Raw genomic sequence first — 13,450 nt, forward strand, 5'->3', positions numbered from 1 at the left:
CACCTATTACACTAACGAAGAAACGATAGCGGAGTGGAGAATTAGCGGACACCTGTTAGCCGAACGATCCAGTAAAACACGCGGGAAGAAAACCAACATAGAGGAAGAGGGCGAGCAGAAGGTCAGGTGTAATGTATCGTCGTCGAACACGTACGAATCTGCAGATTGCCGGTAGCACCTTTGCACGCGTATCGGCGGCGCGGCGGCTAATAGCGATCGTGGTTCGGGCAGGGGGTGTAATTTTCATTCCAGCGGAAACAGCCAACAGCCGAGGAGCCAACGGGAGCACAACTACCGGAACACGTTGCCCGTTAATGAAGCAACTACCGCCGCTGCTGCTACGGTCACACTGTCGGTAAAGAAGTGCTACATCTGGCACAGGTAAGCCGGCGTTGATTCCACTCAGGAACAGAAGGCAAATATCCGGTAAATTGCCGGGAATGCACGAACATATACTTTCGCAGATACTTTTCGTAGAACATATTAGCGGGAACTCCGCCAATAATGGGGCTTAATTTGAATGTCGCGCCGAGCCCCTCGATTCTGGGGCGTCGCTATGGTTCCACTTTGAAAAACCGGTTCATTACGAGCAATTCGTACCAGGGACCAAAAGTAACAGTTATTCTAAAATTTTCTACGATAAAAATCACGAATAAAAAGTTGATTATTATTGAAATTTAAGATAGTCCATAAAAACTATAAAGAAAACAATTCGAAGAACAAAATGATTAAGAAATATCGATTTTTATACTTTTTGGTTAGAAATAACAGTTATTAGTGTCCAAACGATTGGATCCTCCTCGATAACTGTTATCGTTGAAGAAAAACTGTTTCGATTGCTCAAAGTAGTCATAACGGGTTCGAAGCGCATCTTGTACAAGAATATTGCAATAAACTAATATTTTCCGAAACCGTGTTTCCTGACGAAAAATACCACATGTAATCAACATTAGTAATTCATCTATTGCATCGATTTTATTGCAGATTTGTTTCTTTATTTTGTTTCTGTATACAGTAGGTATATATTTGACAATTCTTAAAACGTTAATATTTTGTTACGATTCTAATTACGAGTAAACGTGTAAGGCTACAAATACCTCCAGACAGTAAACATTGTAAACTATGTTGTATCGTGAGCCAACCAATTGGAAATTAGCATGCCATTCGTTTATATCACACAGTTTAATATAGTCGTGTTAATGTGTAATTTGGATGTGCAGCTGTTAAATATTTCGTATTTAATACTGGCCACCGACTATATTCTAATAAGCATAATGAATAAATTTTATGTATTAATAGATAGACTATTTAAATGAATTCAATAACAGATATATTATATATTGTATATATGCATTAAATCGTAATTTAACTATGTGCTCAAACATTGGATACAAGCATAAGTTCATTCTTTTAATTTCTATTTGCACGATTTCGCAATCGGTTTCAAACGGACCATCATTCCCTCGGTTCGTCAAAAAGACACTTTAAACATGTTAGCATCATGTTAGTACCTTGATCACCTTGACTCCATGAAAAGTTTTTGTGTGCCCTTTCCTGGTTCAGTGCGTGCCCTTTCATCGTTGTTTCACGTGTCCCGATGCGACATAGATCGAAACACCGTTCCCTACCGTGGCATGATAGATGTTGTTCAGATAACAGAAGATTAATTGGGAACAGCGTAGGCTTAGACGTGAAAGCAACCGGATTCACAGATGTACTCATTTTTCTCGAGCGTCCGCGATTTCGTAATCGCGTCTCGAGTATGGCCACCATTTCCGGTCGTTAGCGGTTAAAAACGATAATTGGTGGCTCATACGAAAGGTTCCGCCTCTCTGTTTTTGTCGGACCTTGAGAAACGCCGGACGTACGTAATAATTATAATCTATTTGCTTTTCCAATCGTCCGTATTATATTGAACGTGTCGCACCGGACGCGCGAGAGTTTCATTCGGAACGCGTTTAACGCCGTGCGAGATTTATTCGTGTTATTAATTTGCTGGCAAACTGATTCTAGTCTTTAAATAATTTTCTTTTTATCGGTTCCCGTACAGCCTCAATGTAAGTTGGTTTTCACTGTATGTATTTTGCAATAACGTGCGTTGATAACTTGAAATAATTTACACACGTGGCAACTATATAATTATATTCTTACTCGTTTTTACGCGCGCGGTGTGTGGCTCATTATTATTCAACGACTGGGACTTTACGCCGCTTTTGAAAGATAAATAGTCCACGCTATTGTAAACATTTTTTTTTAATGAAAAATGGTTTGCACTTTTTACTACATTAGTTTTAAGCTTCAGTCACGAAGTTCGACTTTCAGTGAAATTTCAGGAAATCCGTTAGATGGTGAAAGAAAAATTATGCAAAACTTTGCAAAACTGGGATGACAAAATGCTATCAAGAATCATCAACGAATCGATTCGGCGATAGTCAGAACTTTTATAAAACCATAATCAAAGCAGAGGGGGACACTTTGATAAACATCGTGGGAAATAATTACTTGAAAAGGTTAAATTTCAGTCTGTTAAATTGTAGGTTTCCATTCACTTTGCCATGAAAAATTGTCGTATTTTTCACGTGCAACATTTTATCTCTTGAACGTTCAAAGCAGGTGTGAATAATTATGAGCAGCACTGCATGTAAGAGTTACAAAGTTCTTGGAGCACCTAGTGATATGCTAATTCTCCTACCATTAAATAGTAACGTGTGTTAATAATCATATGCAGTTACCAAAGTACAAGCTGCAAGGAGAATCTGCCCTTGACAGCATGCTACATGCTAGATACAGTGGGAAGGCGTTATGCGAAGCTGATATTGTTTCCTGAATGTCCATCATCGTTAAAAATGAAATTTACACATTTAAAAAATAATATTTTTAACCAGAAACAATCGTCCCTTTATGTTTCGAAATGTTCACCTTTCCATATGTATATTAAAGTTGGGGTTAAAACCGAAAATCTAATGACAAAATATATGATATTGTATATTGCTAGATAGACAAATTTCGTTTTGCTATCTTTCGCGAATTCAAAGCTATACCAAAAATCACTGAATCATTGACCTAGATCACTGTGCATCGTCTTATTCGCCTAATTCAACCGAAATATCTCTGGTACCTTGAATTAGGACGCTGCTAAGTTCGAATAAATTACGAAAATGATCAGGATGAAACAATAATATGAAATAAAACATAAAATAAAATTGTAGAATTTTATGCGTTTGGTGCATATAAACTTGCATGGAATTTATGACAATTTTATTGTATTTTTTATTCGCTAACATAGATTCATTGAATTCCAGTTTAATTTCTGAACAGACAAAGAAAACTGAACAGAAACCTAGCGTACTCTGTACGCAAGAAAATTGATGCTGCAGGAAATGAAAGTTTACTTGGCCGCGCGTTCTTCGAATTTGGTCACACAGGGATTTGCATAAAGATCCACGGTCCATTCATCAGAACGTTAATTTGCACGAACTTCCGCAATCTACCGATGACAGGCTCGCGTTGCAGAACTGTACGAAACGTACACACGTCAAGCGGAGAGTATCAAATCACTGTGGCGAAGCGTGCTTGTTAAACCAGCAAACGTAAATACCTATAAAATGGCGTTAATTTGTAAACGGCAAGAACGAAGACTTTCGGTAGCTGTGTCGACGGATATTAGCTTTCGAACGGTAGAGTATTCGCGAGACGGTGTATCATCGGTGAGAAATTTTTGGCCAGCAGTGTACGTCAAGACGGATGGGAAACACATCTGTTAAAAGCGAAAACCTCCGGGCCCGGTTAAAAATGGCGGAATGTAATCTGTCCGTGAAACGTAGCTAGACGCGAACGCGGATGAAAAGTCAGCGAAGAAGAGACGATTAGTCTGGAGTGATACTCAATTTATCAATCGTCGCCCCTTTGGAAGAAACTGGCGAACGATGATGCGCGCCACGAGGATCCGCTATTATCTATAGCCCAGGGCTGTTTAGAGAAATCATTTCGATGTCCGATGCAACAGCGTGTCCATGATTTTAATGAGTCTACCGGCCCCGGCTTTACCGGCGTGTATTTATGATTTATGGGCCGATTACATAACGCGATTATTACACAGGTGTATTGATAAATTAATCCACCTGCGCGAGCGAGAAGGGAACGCGATATTGCTAACGCGAACCGCAAATTAATCGCGCCGCGCCGCCGCGGTTTCGTTACTTTGTAATTAAGACACTGACCAGAGCTGTTAATACACTTCGCCCGTTGATCCGATTTACGATAACCGATTTCGGAATATCCGGCGTGCCGACGGGATCACCTGGTCCGGACAATTTTCAGCCCGTTATGAAACCACTTACACGATCATTCTCGCGGTTTTTCTCCTTTTGCCGAAATCGAATCGCGACGCGGGAATAACGGCACACAACGAAGGCGAAATGTCGTGGAATTTGATCGAAGTCGTTTTCAGTTTTTTAAATTCTTTCGGGAGGGCTTTATCTTGTTCGTTAATCGAATCCAAAATGCAATATTTTGTAGGTTATTACAGGCTACGAAGATTCAATTTTTCGGAGTTCTCTTTTCTAGTGCTTCCGATATGCATTTTATTTTTCGTGGAAGAGTAATTTACTTGTCAACTATCGTGAGTCATATGTCTACTACTAACGTCTACTATTCGCATGTATGTAATTCCTGAATGATACAATCAGATTTGAAAATCATTTCGAAAGAAATTTTGTCGAGATTTATGGCGACGATAGTAAGTATTATCCGGTAGAAATGTATAGAAATATTTTATGTATTTATTCATAAAATATGTAAAATAAGAAACACGTTAATACATTATTAAAAATGATATCGATGCTACAGAAACTGTTCGACCACATCGTACTTCGATACGTTTCATTTGCCAATAGACTCTTTTCAAATCTAATTAATGAACGACTCAGTTCCACAGCCGCGCGATTAATAACCATTCTGAAATCTGTCTTCATGACACATCAATTTCGCGAATTAATCCGCTTCCACATACATCAAGTTTCGCTCGTCAGCGATCGGCCGTCTCTTCAAGGCTGAGTTCTAACGTTATGTAAATACGAATTAAACTTTCGTTGCATTGAATCGACAGATGTACTTCGAGATCGATCGGTTTGTTTCCCGAGGCTTGCTTTTAGATAATCTTTCACGGGATGCGCACGTTGTGCATGCGCTCGATGGATTAGCAGTAGTATCGTGTTTTAATTGCTTTCGCAAGCCGGCCATTCGTTTTCCGGTAGATTATTTTGCGGATCTCCTTTGCACATTACGCGCGGTCGATTATCAATCAAAATCGAAACGAGTTAAGTGATTATTGACTTAAGTGACTGTCGAGTTACTAGGAATGATGTGGTCCACGTAAATTGTGCTTGGTCTGCGGATGTTTGTGCAAATTTTCAGCACCGATTGAAGGAATTGGAAGACAGTTTTGTTTGTTCTTTAACTGCGATAAACTTTATCTTCCAGTTTCGGTGGCGTATAAAACTTCATTTCTCTCGTCAAAATAAGGCCGTAACACTCGAAGGTCGCCTTTAGCAAAGTCCTTGGCATAAATGGTAAAAATGGTAATGGGTACGAAACTATTTTAGGAACCCAAGACCGTACATTATTTTCGTCTGACTAAAATAATTAAATGAAGGAACATGCGATGTACTCGAAACTATGTTAACTCCAAAGCAAAACATTTCTTCCGACCTAAAATATTTCCTTTCTATATATATATTTTTTTTTCATGTTATACATACGAAAATGGTGGAATTTACTCGTACAATACTGAAGTGTTTAGTAATTTATCAAATTCAAAAAAATTATAGTCGCCATTCGAGTGCTAAGGGTTAACTCGTGTTCCTTATAGTCGACCGAATTTTTATTTTGCACAAAGCAAAAGTGTATTTTACAGGTTCAGCACGGAGTCATCCTTTCGTTCGAAAGACGGTATAGTTCTGTCACACACACAAGCAAAATTTTCAATTAGCATACTCGGAAGTTTCCACGCTCGCCTCGTACATCGGGCGGCAAAACAAATTATTCTTTCGTCTCTGTCTTCATCGACGAAAAGAAAAAAAAAAAGAAAACAATCCGACAACTCGGGCGGATCAGTTATCCGCATAGTCATCGCCATCGTCGATTCAGCTGGCAAATACACAGAGGGTTTGTCCGGTGTGACACGGCGAAACTTGTAGTCTCGCACACGCACGCGTGAAAGCTCTCAATTTGCAAACGCGAATAGCCTTGTGCCGGTTCGGTGAAGTTCGCACGTGCAGAAAGAGAAAAAGAGAAGAGAGAGAGAGAGAGAGAGAGAGAGAGAGAGAGAGAGAGAGAGTTCCGCGCACGCACAATTTCCTGGGCAATCATTGCCCCGGAAACTTAACCAATCGCCGCGTTAGGAACCAGTTCACTTATTTCTCGACCTTGATTGGTTACCACCGGCGAGCAAGGGTGTGACTTTTCGACCCTGCGACGGCACATCGGGGGTCTTTAGTGCCCTAACGCCACGTTAGGGGATCCCACCTGGCCCCGAGGGCAACCCTGCAATGGTCCTCGCTAATTTCATTAGGGGCTGATTCTGGGAGGCTCGCAGCCCTTACAAAGATGGTGGTCGTTCTCCATCCGTAACGATTTCTCACCATTCGAACGGGACACTTGAAAAAACCACTTACAACTCCGTCGTTTCGATTGATATTGATTTGCTGAAAAAGCCAACGCGCGCCCAATCGTTACACGCCAGCAACACTACGTAGTTAGGAATTGTCCTTAACACTTTGGCTACCGGCCCTCGAACAACCCCCTAAAGTTGAAGCAATTTATTTAACACGTTCCCTGTCGTACCATTTCCGCTACACGCTGTAACTCATTCGGACTGCCATAAGATCAGTGAATATCAATTTACCCGTTCTGAAATGAACTAAACTATGGCCAAGTAACTAATAACTGGTCTGGGGATTTTATGCATTTATGACAAAAATTAGTAGGTGTAATTTTGAGTAGCAAAAATATTAGAAAAATTTTAACATACTATTATACTAGTTTCGATCTGCTAAACACGATAAGAAAGAAAATTAATTTCTATTTCACTTCAGTTTGTTGCGATTCAAGTAAGAAATGTTTATTTTGCATAAAAATTCGCAGACTACAAGTAACGATTATTAAGAATTGTGGTCGCTTATACGAATAAAATGTGTTATTTTCGTGTTGTCGACGTTATTGGAGGAATAGTTGACAATTTTCTTTGGTTCTTGTTTCTTAGAATCGATGCAGATCATTTTCATGTAGCATAAAGATCCAGAATCCAGCAAGGCGGTGAACTCTGAGTTACGATCATTGATCGGCAAGCGCGCAGGACGTCGATCGGCTGTCAATTAGGCTCGACGAAAAATTTTACAATTTCACCGTATTAATCCGCGATGCATTCATTAGCGGCACCGATACGTTTTACGATGCAGTTGCGACACGCCTAAACGTGAAAGTAGCCGGCAAATTTAAAGACCGGATAATTTCTTATTTACCGAATGCGCGCGCGCTCGCGCGCGTAAAAGAGAAAGAGGGAGCGGGGGCCTGTGATCCATAGATCCCTGTGCCACGCCGCCGCGTAAGGAATGGAAACGAGTTTTTGCGGTTAATCAGTCGTCCTCCGGCAACGGCACGTCTGAAGGCCGATTATTCGAACCCCTGGTCGATATTACAGCTAATTAATCATTCGAACGAGGTCAACGGACGCTTTTTCTTCAACCCTAATCTTTTTTATTTCTGGAATTCGACAAACGGTTCATCGTCGAGTCCCTCTCAGCCGTGTTATTAGATCCGCTTTGAAATCACTAAATCAACTCTTCCACGTCTGTCACGCCGTTGAAGGAGCTGCAAATGAAAGTTGCGTGGGCCATTTCCATTGTTTCGCTTCAAGACAGTCGTTACAGTCGGTTTGAATCGAAGACAAAAGCGTAATTCGCGGAGGTTCTTGCTACCAGCATTTTTTGGCGAGTTGTGGGTGTTTATGGCAGATAGATTTTCCCGAGACATTTTGTAGTGACTTCTCATTAAAGTGGACAAATTCAGGACAAGGTAAACATTGCATCAAAATGTCTTAAAAATGTCGATTCTCCTCTGTTCTGAACGGTGTGTCCAATAAATGGCCATTTACAAAGAAAGTGTGTTCATCGAAGCTGCATATTGCTACAAATATTTATTCCCTTTTCACATGGCTACCAATTAGTTTTTCGGTCAAACAAACAGAAATGAAGGGTTTTTGCTACGTTCTCTCTATATATTTCATTATATTGATTACTAGATTGTGGACCTTTATGTGAAATGAAAATTATCTGCCTCAATTTCAACAGACAGGCGTAAGATAAAAATGTCTTTCGTTTTTTAATCATTTTAATAGACATAATGTGTATTGATGGTCGCGAACTCTCTTTACCTGTTTACTATTATGAACTGAACCTACTTTTGATAATAACGGTATAAAATCCGCAGTCTGATGATAACTAATAAATCAGTCGCTCGATATTAGCAATATTAATAACTGCTAATAGTGATTTATGAGAAAAATGAGCAGATCGAATGCAAAACAGTGAAAACATTTAAAGAATTTACGGATACATTGTTTACTCTATATATGTCCCCACTGCAGCGAGGTATACCCCATGAGGGGACATGAACCGAGACCTCTATGGTTTCGCTGTCCTTTTCTATTTTCTGCGTGGATCGAAGAATAGTATCTCCTGTCCGATATATGTCCCTGGCTAGACCCGTGTTTTGGATATGTATCGAGTAAATACTGTACCGTTTCGGTTATTCTGAGAGTATTAAAACGACTAAGAAAAGAAATAAATGTCCGTGTGTGGCTCCTGTGTTTTGAAATTAATAAAATATTTATTGTGCATAAAAATTCGCGGTCTAGTGAGAACGATTATTATTAGTGACGTTGCTAACCGTTGCTAACTAATACGAATCGATTGACCGGCACCGCCGCGATTTCTCCAAAATAAGAAACGACGGTTTTCATTTTTTCCCCGAGATTCGTGATCGAAGAAAAATCGGTTCGCTCCAATACCTTCGAGCAACGGTTAAACTGGAGCACGTCGGGTAGTGACGAAGGAGCCAAGGTAAGCTGCAAGTAATTGTATAACCGGCTTCCGAGAAGCGGAACGTGTATGTCGTATCGGCGATCGCGATGTATGTATGTATGTATTTGTCGTTGCTGTTGCCGATCGGCTGAATATTCCAAGAGTGACGAGCCGATTCTGCGCGGCACTGTTGCGGCCGAGAAACGCATTCGAATTCGAGCTAGCACTTTTAACTCTCCGGAGACGAGAAACAATTACACTTGAAGTACTGAGATTCTTGAAACGGGTTGGAATTCTTCATTTGATCTAATACAAGAAAATCGTATTGTCTAGTGCATGTAAATCAAGAGGTTGCAACAATTGAAGTTTTTCACGATTTTCGGCCTCCAACTGGAATAAATCTGGAGGTTTCTACATATTTCAGTGCCTGTCGTTTTTTCCCACATCACCCGATTTGTATGAAATTTTCACAATACATACAATAATTGGCACAGATCTACAAAATGCGTGTCAATATAGGGTCACATTAAAAAGCTGTAGATTACAACTTTTAGTATTCCCTCTGCAATTTTGACCAGTTGCAATTATTCAACAAACTTTCTGTCAAAAGTTATCGTCTTTTGAAAAGTGTCGGAATATTAATGGGAGTCACTGTATGTTTCCTTCTGTTTATATCTGTAAGTATATCGACACGATAACGAGAATCAAATGGGGTGTCTTATAATTTCTTCCGCCAGTGTATATTAGGGTAGTAGTTTCCACGAGTATATATTAATTGAAAAAACACCGAGCGCCGAAGTGTTAACGTTAAAGCATCAACGGGAGAGAAGGGTCTATCCAGACAGCGTCGGGAAACCGTTCGCGTTTAAGTGAACGCGTATCTGATTCGCTGTTCGAAATCCGACGATACAATGTCGCGGCCGTCCCCCGAAACAAAGGGGACAAAGGAGCACCGTAGAAATCTAGAAAGGAGAGGGCGAAAAACTGGACAAATAAGCCGTCAGAGGGCACGTAACGAGGCATATAATAACCCACAGTGACATTCGAACAAACAGCCATCTGTAGGTAATGCCCCTGTGGTGTGTAACGCCCCGAAAACTGCGCCCCGCCAAGAAATTACAATGACAATGAACGAAATCCGATCCGCCCGCGGGCATTCCACTCCAGTTTGATTTCTTTTTTTCTTTCTTCCTTTTTCGTTCGCACCTCCGGCCCTCGCGGAACCGTATTTAGAGCTTTCGTATCACGACCGGTACCATTTCTGCCATTGTGCCGGCCATTCAGAGGAGCCAGGAATTACCGGGCGTGTTGCGAGGGGGCCTCTCTTTTATAATTGGAGACTCGATAAACACTGACTAAACGTCGTCGTTTCGAAAAACTTGACTGTTATTCGCTCTGCATTATCTTGGGACGCCGGTAACAAGGCATTGCAACACTGCGAATAATTTATTGGGATTTACTCGATGCTACAGCACGATGAAAATGTGGCAAACCTCTACGTTTTACGATGTGCGTTTATTAATGACTACTTGCACATAGCATACGGCCCAAGACAAAAATATAGGGCACTCAATATACCACACATTATACAGGGTGGTTCTGGGAACTGGGACAGGTTACTGTTCCTTTTTAACACTAGGTGTACGGGATACTAAGAGTGACCGTTTTACATTACTTTATAAGTATAACAAGAATGCGTCTATCCAAATTATTCGTCGTTTTCTACATAATGTATACTCAAAGAAATAAATTTGTTGAATAATTCCTTATGGATGCATCATTACAATCTCAATAGTTGTAAATTAGAAATAGTAGAACCTAGTGTTAAGTAGGAGTAGAAAACAAAATTATAAAATTTCAAATATCGCATTCAAATTTCGATGACCTTGAGTCAGCACTTTCATACGCAGTATAATAAAAGGATCTGGACTGGTTTAACAAAAAGTCTGGGTTGCGTTAAAGAATAAAGTGCAATTGCACCTGGCGGGTGCATCGGTGCATCCACATAAAAAAATAAGATTTCAATCTTCGTGTCTATGGTAGATTTTATCAGGCAAAAAATTTTCCACTCTCTTTACACGGACGGAAATGAATTTTAAATCGCCGGAAACTGGCCGTAGCGGTGGTAGCTTCGGTATTGAAACGAGTGCAGGTTTTCTGGAATTCTATCAATTTATGCACGGACAATTCTTCGAGAATTTAGTGCGCGAACACCCGTCGAAGGCACTGTATCGTGGGCAGCCTATCTCCAGGGGCCGATTTAGTTCTGACGTCAACGATCCGCGTCACTCTTCTCGAAAGTAGAGTCGCGCTCGAGATTCCACGGTTTCTCGGTGCGCAGAGTCTAGAAGGAAAAGCACCTGGGGGTAAAATCCGTCTACCGCGGTTCTGACGGGCCAACTAACATAAGCGCGCGCGGCTGTGACACTTTCGCAACGCGAAAAGGCGCGCTAATCCGGTCGCGATAGGCGCGTGCGCGATACGAGGATCGAGCGGATCGCAGAAGTTCCCTTCGAACGAATCGCGATCCGCAACACATCCTTCACGCTGAACCGCTGGATAATTGGTTCGCCGTTACGCAACCGTGATTATTGACCAGTCCACGTGTACGTCTCCGTCCTCTACACGCCATCTACGCATCTACACCGAAAAACTACCTGCATTCTCTTCGCAACTGTCGAGGAGACTTCCACCGTAACTGTCAACATTCTTATCCCCACCACTACGGGATTTCCCTTGGAACCACTCATGCGGTAATCACGCTCGACGACCGAGCCAACGAGAGATCGAGAGTCGGCGAGACTCGCGCCACAGTATTATCTCCGTAACTGTCGCAAAGGTCTCTACGGTAATTGTCAAAATTTTATCTCCACCACTGGGAGATCCCTTTCCGAACCAGCAGAGATCCTAAAGATACTCCTTGTGCCAAATAAGTAATACCAGAATTCGATTCTATGACCCCAAAAATCGCTGAAACCGATCCGTTTGCAATTAACGCCATATTTACGATTAAGGAGATTGTGGAGATACACCCGTGAGAAATCATTCGACAGATTTATTTCTGAATAAATATTACTAAAAATCTGGACAGATATATTCTTGTCGTTTTTATATGGTATCGTAGATATCTTTAGAACTGAGCGTTAATGTCGCCTAATTAACGGAGACATGAATTTTGCCCAGCTTTCTGCGATTCTGGCACACTGTGGCGGCCCGTGCAATCGCGAGTATTAGAGCCGCGTTGAGAGCGTTTCACGACGTTGCAGCACGAAGGCCATCCGCCTTTTTACCTTTCCGACGCGCCGGTTAAAATTCAAGCCCCGTTCGCGGACGAGCAGCCGATACGACGTAGAGGGAGATAAATTCTAATTAAGAGCGACAAGTTGCCGGCGTGGCTACTTTATATTTCCGGTCGTGCGGCGGACATTTTACGCGCGAACAGACCGACGCGCGACGCGACGCGACGGGATTATGGCGATAGTTCGCGCGCGTTTATCCCCTGAATGTTGCGTTTTGCGCGGCGTAAATCCGCTCGGTATACGGGATAAATAACTAACGTTTGCGAGAGATACCCGACGCGACGGAGCGGTTCGACTTGCACCGATAGTAACTCGGAGTTTACGAATCGAGCAGATCCGCATCCAATTGAGTCGCCCTCGCGAGAACCCGGAGGATGCGACCGCGTCGGGAAATTGCAAACGCAGATAAACTGCAGGGTTTAAGCCGCGCTTCCGGTTATGCGCGCTAACCTACGGCGAACAGGTGGGACGATAGCGAAACCAGCAACAACGATCTGTAATCGCCATGACTCGGTGTTTCTCCGTACGTTCGTTCGTGTACGAGAAAACTTATGCTATTTTCTCCTCTGCGTGGCTCTTTTGTCACGTTCGCTACCAGTGTCATAAATACGCGACGTTTACCATTTTGCAATTTACTCGGAGATAATTGTTAATTAATTTTATACGCTTTGCTATTTGAAGACGTAGTAAGAATATTCGCTCGACGACTTCCTTCTGTTGAATTGTTTTAATATTTCGTGAAGAAACGACGAAAGTGTTAATTATGTTTGTATTTCTATTAAGTAGGGAATCATTTATAATCGCGACGATTCTTGCCGAACCTCATGGCGGATCTCGAATTTGATTATTTTGAAAAGCTGCATACCTATTGATTTTTTAACGATTTTGGTATGTCTATCTTGCCCAGAATGAAGAGTCTCGTGAAGTACTGATTAATAGACTGCGGATTTTATGCATTTATGACAAAAAATAGGTTGGCAAAATTAAAAAAAAAAAAATAGAAAGATTGAAAGAGTGTAAGAACATCCATGTTATTTTGAACGAACTGAAATTATTAAAGAAAGAAGGAAA

The 13,450-nt window shown here is 41.4% G+C and overlaps 2 protein-coding genes across 6 annotated transcripts in view; one reads left to right on the forward strand and one right to left on the reverse strand.

Annotated features, from left to right (window-relative positions):
- Positions 1–13,450, forward strand: part of LOC143352606 (KH domain-containing, RNA-binding, signal transduction-associated protein 3) — a 60,428-nt gene that overhangs the window by 43,678 nt on the left and 3,300 nt on the right. The window lies entirely within an intron of this gene.
- The window catches only part of Tfap-2 (transcription factor AP-2), a 182,335-nt gene that overhangs the window by 30,907 nt on the left and 137,978 nt on the right, over positions 1–13,450 (reverse strand). The gene's annotated exons all lie outside the window — the stretch shown is intronic.

Source organism: Halictus rubicundus, chromosome 3 (assembly GCF_050948215.1).
Source record: "Halictus rubicundus isolate RS-2024b chromosome 3, iyHalRubi1_principal, whole genome shotgun sequence".
Classification (NCBI taxonomy): domain Eukaryota; kingdom Metazoa; phylum Arthropoda; class Insecta; order Hymenoptera; family Halictidae; genus Halictus; species Halictus rubicundus.